The sequence below is a fragment of the Coregonus clupeaformis genome, chromosome 16 (assembly GCF_020615455.1).
Source record: "Coregonus clupeaformis isolate EN_2021a chromosome 16, ASM2061545v1, whole genome shotgun sequence".
NCBI lineage: Eukaryota > Metazoa > Chordata > Actinopteri > Salmoniformes > Salmonidae > Coregonus > Coregonus clupeaformis.
The window spans coordinates 47890821-47900039 of record NC_059207.1 but is presented as its reverse complement, the minus strand read 5'-3'; positions in this window follow the sequence as shown (position 1 = coordinate 47900039).

Here is a 9219-nt window from a genome sequence, read left to right as displayed (position 1 = left end):
TTTGTTAGCGGACCAGAATAGCCGTCTCAGCAGCACTGTGGCTTACTGGCTGTCTCTGAATGGCTGCTAGGTCATTTGGATTTCAATAATGACTAGAGAGAGGGATGCCAACCCTGGCTCCCCTCCCTGTCTGATGGATGGCCCTGCTGCACAAAGGCCAGGACTGACAATGCAAGCGGTAAATAGAGAAATATTCATCAAAGCTCTTGACACCTTGTCCTCCCCAGAGAGGAGCACAGCCTTTAAACCAGGCAGCGCAAACAACAAGGCTATGCGCGTCCCATATGGCACCCTATTCCCCATGTAGGACACAACTTTGGACCAGAGCTCTATGGGAATAGGGTGCCATTTGGGACGCATACTATGGCTCTCTCCTGGTAAGCATTTTGTAGGTTAATAAATACAATACTGTATTATGTATTATCTGAGGTCAGATTTCTCTGTTTTTAGTTTTTGTTAGATACTAATATTTTGGAAAAGAGAACGTAAGCCTAGGTAACAACAACACCACAGTTCAGCAATTCCAGTGTTTTGGGTCTTGGTTAAATAATGGTTTATTTCTCCAGCCTTTAACCTCTACGGGATTGGTGTCCCGTATACGGGACGGTTGAGCTAACGTGCGCTAATGTGATTAGCATGACTGTTGTAAGTAACAGCAAACTTTCCAGGACGTAGACATGTCTTATATGGGCAGAAAGCTTAAATTCTTGTTTATCTAACTGCACTGTCCAATTTACAGTAGCTATTACAGTGGAAAAATACCATGCTATTGTTTGAGGAGGGTGCACAACAACATAAAACTTAGCACGGCAACTGATTTGATACATTCACCTCTGAAGGTAAATAATGTACACACATTCAGTAATCTTGCTCTGATTTGTCATCCTGAGGGTCCCAGAGATAAAATGTAGCATAGTTTTATTTGATCAAATCCATTTTTATATTCAAATGTAGGAATTGGGTTCTACAGTTTGAACCCTTGTTGTCTCTGGCTCCACACCCACCCCGCCCGGCCATCTAGATGTGTGAAAGTTAGTGTATAAGCTAATGATCCATCATGTATGACATTCCTGGGACTGTGTAAACTTAATTTCTGTATGTTCTCTATAGTTATGTACTTGAAAATGTATCAGTTGACCAATTCGGCACATTTGGGCAGACTTTATACAAAATAGTCCAGTGTTGCAATGCTTCACTGGATCAATCTGAAACTTTGCACACACACTGCTTCCATCTAGTGGTCAAAGGCTAAATGCGCCTTAACTGCAATATTATATTGTGGCCTCTCTCTTGCATTTCAAAGATTTTACGTTAAAAAAAAAACATGTTTTTTTGTTTGTATTATCTTTTACCAGATCTAATGGGTTATATTCTCCTACATTAATTTCACATTTCCACAAACCTCAAAGTGTTTCCTTTCAAATGGTATCAAGAATATGCATATCCTTGCTTCAGGTCCTGAGCTACAGGCAGTTAGATTTGGATATGTCAGTTTAGGCTAAAATTGAAAAAAAGTGCCAGATCCTTAAGAGGTGAACGGTCTGATAGTGTGTAGTATAGGAGGTTTATCCAGGAGGGAAGAGGCTAGGAGTCAGTCTCAGGGGTAGCTATTGACCCAGACTCCCCTAGCAAGAGAAGCACTCTCGGTTCATTAGCACTCCAGACAGGGGAGAGAGAGAGAGGCGAGCGCAGGTGTCACTTGACAGGGCCATTAACAAAATAGATCACCCTCCCAAACCATGGTGGGCTGGGCAGCTCCAGACCAGCAAGATCACTCTGCCCTGAGAGCTGAGCACGGGAACTCATCGGGAGGAATGCCCAGTGGACGCAAGCTAAGGCCCACAGCAGACTGGGATGGGGAGGGTCTGCCACACATATGGTTTATCTGGGCTCTCTACCTGTTTTCGTGGTTGGATCAGAGGTTGGAATCAAAACTAGGACAGAGAAGTTGTTGTTTTGAGGTTGTACTGTAAATAAGCATACAGTTTATATTGAAGATATGTTAAACTGTTAAAAGAGGTCCACTAAATTGGGTCATATCCTGGTTTGTGTTGCCACCTATGGGTCTGTTGTAGAAGTAAAGATTATATATTTGACTGAGTACTGTACTATTTATTACTCTTTGCCATGTTGTACATGGCTATTGACTTTGTATATCCAGGTCCCTGTGTAAATGTAGTATTAAATATTAAGTTAATGTCCTGAGTGAGGCTGGCACTGGCCCTTAAAAGACTGTTGTGAGAGATCAACCTCACACTAGTGTATTAGAGAGGGGCCTAGAACCAGAGGTCAAACTGAGGGCAAAACGTTCAATCTTGTCCAGAGGGAGGAATTAATTCCGCTGTCGGCCATTTACACTCGTTCATCAAATGCCTCACTATTCTTTCCATCCAAGTACTCTCATCAATCTCACTCTCCATCTATCTTTCTCCCCTCTTTCACTGCTCCAGCTGAGTCAACACCGAGATACTCAGTTTCCGTCGCCTCTGCTCTGCAGGCTGGCTGGGGAGGGGGGAGGGGGGAGGGGGGAGGTAGTCAAAAGTAGTGCTCTATAAAGGGAATAGAGTGCCATTTGGGAAACAACTTTGAGAGATTGTCCCCTCTGTCACTCTCTCAGGCTGAAAGAGAGCTGTGTTGCCTGCCTGCCTGCCTGCCTGCCTGCCTGGCTGGCTACGTGTCACTGTGGGGTCCTGGGCAGACAGCCCCAGTGATTAATGATGACAGGGTGTGGAGCTGCTCCTCAATTAGACACCAAGTCCACACTGGCTTACCATGCTGACAGCCATGGCAGAGAGAGAGAGAGAGAGAGAGAGAGAGAGGGAGGGAGAGGGAGGGAGGCATTCTCTCTCTCAAATACACACACAATTTCTCTCTTTCTCTCCTTCTCTCTCTATTTCTCTCACTTACGCACTCTCTCTCTCATACACACAAACAAACAGTCAAACAAAACAAAACGTTAACTTCAACTTCCATGACTACCACCTCTATGTTGAGCTTCATTCAGAACAGGACACAATGCAGAGCTTTACTCTTTCCAACAGTGACCACACTGTAAAGCAACCCAGATGGTAAAACACATCCTTCATCAGGGCCATTAAGCAATCACACAACTCCTGTTTAATTTCCACATATAAACATGTGGAATGCCTCTCTCTACCTACTTCAATTCAACCCCTCATCTCATTCACACCCGAATTGAAGCACAGCATAATGCCAGTCTTAAAAACAATAACAACAGAATAAAGCACATGGTGCCCCAAGGGACGCCCAAACTCTTTTGAACCACCTCTTCTGCTCCACACTCGTTTGTCCTATTGCATGTGTGTGCGCCGTAAATAGACATACAGTGGGGGAAAAAAGTATTTAGTCAGCCACCAATTGTGCAAGTTCTCCCACTTAAAAAGATGAGAGTAATTTTCATCATAGGTACACGTCAACTATGACAGACAAAATGAGGAAAAAAAATCCAGAAAATCACATTGTATGATTTTTAATGAATTTATTTGCAAATTATGGTGGAAAATAAGTATTTGGTCAATAACAAAAGTTTCTCAATACTTTGTTATATACCCTTTGTTGGCAATGACACAGGTCAAATGTTTTCTGTAAGTCTTCACAAGGTTTTCACACACTGTTGCTGGTATTTTGGCCCATTCCTCCATGCAGATCTCCTCTAGAGCAGTGATGTTTTGGGGCTGTCGTTGGGCAACACGGACTTTCAACTCCCTCCAAAGATTTTCTATGGGGTTGAGATCTGGAGACTGGCTAGGCCACTCCAGGACCTTGAAATGCTTCTTACGAAGCCACTCCTTCGTTGCCCGGGCGGTGTGTTTGGGATCATTGTCATGCTGAAAGACCCAGCCACGTTTCATCTTCAATGCCCTTGCTGATGGAAGGAGGTTTTCACTCAAAATCTCACGATACATGGCCCCATTCATTCTTTCCTTTACACGGATCAGTCGTCCTGGTCCCTTTGCAGAAAAACAGCCCCAAAGCATGATGTTTCCACCCCCATGCTTCACAGTAGGTATGGTGTTCTTTGGATGCAACTCAGCATTCTTTGTCCTCCAAACACGACGAGTTGAGTTTTTACCAAAAAGTTCTATTTTGGTTTCATCTGACCATATGACATTCTCCCAATCCTCTTCTGGATCTGTCACGGTTTACTAAGCCAGAACCCAGAAGCAGACCAGGACAAGGTGAGTTGAAACGAAGGTGAGTATTTATTTAACAGATTCCAAAAACGATGTAGAATAATCCAGGGGACAGAGCGGACGGCGGAGATGAGTTGGTGGAGGTGCAGTGGTAGATCCAAGAATGGCTCGGCAGCCGCCGACAACCAGGCAGGGGCTGGGTGAAGGTTCCGGGAGATTGACTGCAGATAGAAACAAAACGGAGGTAAGTACACGGCAAGCCAACAAGGTGCAAAACAACAAAACTAACGCTAGAAACTCCAAGGCTGATACACTGACAAACATACTGTTCATGGCTAACGATCCGGCAGGGAATGGATGTTAGGCCAGAGCCTAAGAAGGGTGATGATCAGGACCAGGTGTGCAGATTGCTGATGGGATGCAGGTGCGGAAATCAAGAGAGCTCCCGGAGCGTTCCAGAACCCTCGGGAAACTGGAGATCACGAGCGGAAAAACTAGTCCACAGACAGGACCCGACTCAGACTGCCGGGATCGTTACAGTACCCCCCCTCCGGCCGAACGCCACCGGGCGGACTCCCGGAGCGCCAGGATGGAGGCGGTAGAAGTCACGGATGAGGTCCGCATCTAGGATCTGTCGCCGCGGAATCCAACTCCTCTCTTCAGGACCATACCCCTCCCAGTCCACGAGATACTGGAAACCCCGGCCCCGCCGTCTGGAATCCATAATGCGTCGCACCGTGTAGGCAGGACCACCTCCGATCATCCGAGGAGGAGGAGGAGGAGGCGGAGGAGGCAACAGAGGACTGAGGAAAACAGGCTTGAGGCAGGAGACATGAAAGGTGGGATGGACTCTGAGCGTCCTCGGGAGTTTGAGTCGAACTGCCACCGGATTGATCACCTTCTCCACCACAAACGGACCAATGAACTTCGGTAACAACTTCCTAGACTCAGTCCGTAAAGGAAGATCCCGTGTGGCCAACCAGACCCTATCTCCGATGGTGTAGGTGGGAGCGGGGATCCGGCGACGATTCGCCTGGAGCTGATACCGGTCCGAAACTCTAAGGAGTGCCTTTCTGGCCCGATGCCAGGTCCGGTGGCAACGACGAATATGGGCCTGAACAGAAGGCACTGAGAGCTCCTTCTCCTGAGAAGGGAACAAGGGAGGTTGGTAGCCATACAGGCACTGGAAGGGAGACATCCCAGTGGCAGATGTAGGGGAGAGTATTGTGGGCATACTCAACCCAAGGCAACTGAGAGACCCAGGAGGTGGGGTTGGAAGAGGCCAGGCAGCGTAGCGTGGATTCCATCTTCTGGTTGGCTCTCTCCGCCTGACCATTAGATTGGGGGTGAAAACCAGATGTGAGACTGACTGTAGCTCCAATGGCCAAACAGAAGGACTTCCAGACAGCAGAGGTAAACTGAGGGCCACGGTCGGAAACGATATCACTGGGCAACCCGTGGACCCTGAAAACCTCCTAACCAGGATCTCGGACGTCTCCGAGGCAGAGGGAAGCTTGGCAATTGGCACAAAGTGGGCGAACTTGCTGAATCTGTCCACGATAGTCAGAACGACCGTGTTCCCCTCAGAAGCGGGCAACCCAGTGACAAAGTCCAGGGCCAGATGCGACCATGGTCGCCGGGGGAATAGGAAGGGGGTGAAGTAGTCCAGAGCTGGGCCGATTGGTACCCTTATTCTGCGCACACACTGGACAGGCAGCAACATAACCCCGAGTATCCTCGGCCATGGCAGGCCACCAAAAACGTCTGCGAAGAAACGCCATCGTCCGAGCCACGCCAGGGTGACAAGCCATCTTGCTGGCGTGGGACCATTTGAGGACCGCCAGGACGAACCGACTCAGGCACAAACAACCGACCGGGTGGACCGTTACCGGGACCGGGCTGCGTCCGAAGAGCCGCCATCACCTCCTCCTCAATCTTCCACCTAACAGCTCCCACGACGCAGTTCCGGGGGAGAATTGTCTCGGTCTTGGACCCACTCTCCTCCGTCTTGGAGAACATCCGAGACAAGGCGTCCGCCTTGCCGTTCTTAGATCCAGGTCGGAACGTCAGGGAAAAATTGAATCGTCCGAAAAACAACGACCACCTGGCCTGACGGGAGTTGAGACGTCTAGCCGATTGCACGTAAGCAAGATTCTTGTGGTCAGTCCAGACAATAAACGGTTGCTCCGCCCCCTCCAACCAGTGGCGCCACTCCTCCAAGGCAAGTTTCACCGCGAGAAGCTCCCGGTTACCCACATCGTAATTCCTCTCCGCAGGCGAAAGGCGACGAGAGTAGTAGGCGCAGGGATGGAGTTTACTGTCCGTGGAGCATCGCTGCGACAGGATGGCGCCAACTCCCACATCAGACGCGTCCACTTCAACGACGAACTGACGGGCCGTGTCCGGTTGAGAGAGAATCGGTGCGTTGGTGAATCGCCTCTTCAAATCCAGAAACGCTCGATCCGCCTCCGGATTCCACTTGAAGCTCCTGATACTGGAAGTCAAGGCCGTTAACGGAGCGGCCACACGGCTGTAATCCCGGATGAATCTGCGGTAGAAATTCGCAAACCCCAAAAATCTCTGGAGCTGCAATCTCGTACCGGGCTGGGCCCATTCCAGAACCGCTCTAACCTTCTCCTGGTCCATCCTAATCTCTCCCCTGGAGATGATGTACCCGAGAAAGGATGTCGTGTGGGCGTGAAACTCGCACTTCTCGGCCTTCACGAACAGGCGATTCTCCAACAATCGCTGCAGAACCTGCCGGACATGCTGGACGTGGTCGGAAGGTTCCTTCGAGAAGATCAGAATGTCATCCAGGTAAACAAACACAAAGAGACCGATCATATCTCTCAGGACGTCGTTCACCATACTCTGGAATACCGCTGGAGCATTGGTCAGTCCAAACGGCATCACCTGATACTCGAAGTGACCCATCGGTGTATTGAAACCCGTCAACCACTCGTCTCCCTCTCTGATCCGGACCATGTGATACGCATTGCGTAGGTCTAGCTTGGTGAACACCGTAGCACCCTGTAAGGAGTCGAAGGCAGAACTCATCAAGGGCAGGGGATACTTGTTCTTGACCGTGATGTCATTCAACCCCCGATAATCAATACACGGTCGAAGAGAGCCATCCTTCTTACCCACAAAGAAGAATCCTGCCCCCAGGGGTGATGACGAGGACGAACGAGACCAGCAGCTAGGGACTCCTTGATGTAGGTCTCCAAAGCCTCACGTTCAGGGCGGGAGATACTGTATAACCTTCCCTTGGGGTAGACAGCTCCAGGGAACAGGTTGATGGCACAATCATATGGTCGGTGGGGAGGGAGTGACAGAGCCTTCTGCTTACTGAACACTTCCCCCAAATCGTGATATGTCTCGGGAACCAGGGACAAATCTGGGGGGTTTAGCCTCAATCACCTGACTGGGAACCGAATGGGGACAGGCAGTCTTGAGACAGTTAGCATGACAATCAAGGCTCCAACTCGTTACCTTGCCCGTCACCCAATCGAACGTGGGATTGTGTTCCTTCAGCCAGGGGTATCCAAGGACCAGAGGAACATGGGAAGACGGCAGAATGAAGAATGAAATCATCTCCGAATGATTCCCCGACAACAGCATCTTAACCGGTTCAGTCCTCATCGTGATACGTGCCAGACTACTGCCGTTCAGAGTGGTCGCTTCAATGGCTTCCGGCAATTGCTCCTTGGAAAGCCCCAGCTGTTCCACCAACTCGGCATCAAGAAAGCTTCCATCGGCACCTGAATCGATAAAAGCGTTAATCGCTAAGCTCTGATTCCTGTTCACAAGGGTAGCGGGAAACGGGGTCTGACAGAGGTACTGAGAGGTTGAAACTGGCTCGCTAAAAGTCCTCCCAACTTTAGCGAGCCGGGCAGTTTGACGACCGCCGGGAACAAGTGGAGATGTAATGTCCCGAGCTACCACAGTAGAGGCAGCAGTTGGTCTTACGTCTATGTTGACGCTCCTCCTTGGTTAACTCGTGCCGCCCCCACTTGCATGGGTTCAGAATCGGGAGAGAGGACCTCTCCACTAATCCTTTGTGGTGGAGAATGATCGACGTGTTCTGGTCCACCACCCGACCCGACTGGGAACTGAGAAGCTGATCGATTGGACGGACCCCATTGCTTCTCCCTCCTTCGCTCTCGGACTCGATTATCCACCCGAATAGACAAGGCTACCAAGCTGTCCAGGTCACTAGGCTCCGGATAGGAGATCAACTCATCCTTGAGCTGCTCCGACAGACCCTGGTAAAAGGCCGCTTGCAGAGACTCCTCATTCCACCCACTCTCCACAGCCAACGTCTTGAACTCGATCACGAAGTCGGCCACGCTGCGAGTTCCTTGGTGAAGCGAAAACAGGCGCCTAGCTGCGTCCCTCCCTCGGACGGAATGGTCGAAGAGCTTCCTCATCTCGGCCGTGAACCCCTGGTATGAAGCCATGCAGGAGTCTTGTCGTTCCCAAACGGCTGAAGCCCACTCCAGCGCTCGACCACGCAGCAACTCAATCACAAAGGCTATCCTAGCCTTGTCTGTGGCATAAGAGTAGGGCTGTAGATCGAACACTAACCCACACTGCATAAGGAAAGAATGGCATCTTCCCAGCTCCCCCTCATATTTATCCGGCGTCGGAACCTTGGGCTCACGGAAGGACACAGCTCCAGACGCGGCAGGCGAGATGGGTGAAACCGGTAGTGGATCCTCCACCGGAAACTTGCGCTGGTTCTGGACCTCCGTCAGGCCGGTAGAAAGGTTCCGAACTGCCAACGCGATCTCCTGTAGCTCCGTGCTATGATGGCCCAACATCTTCTCCTGATGGGTAATGGCATGGCGAACAGAGTCCAGGTCCGCTGGGTTCATTACTGGCCGGATCGTTCTGTCACGGTTTACTAAGCCAGAACCCAGAAGCAGACCAGGACAAGGTGAGTTGAAACGAAGGTGAGTATTTATTTAACAGATTCCAAAAACGATGTAGAATAATCCAGGGGACAGAGCGGACGGCGGAGATGAGTTGGTGGAGGTGCAGTGGTAGATCCAAGAATGGCTCG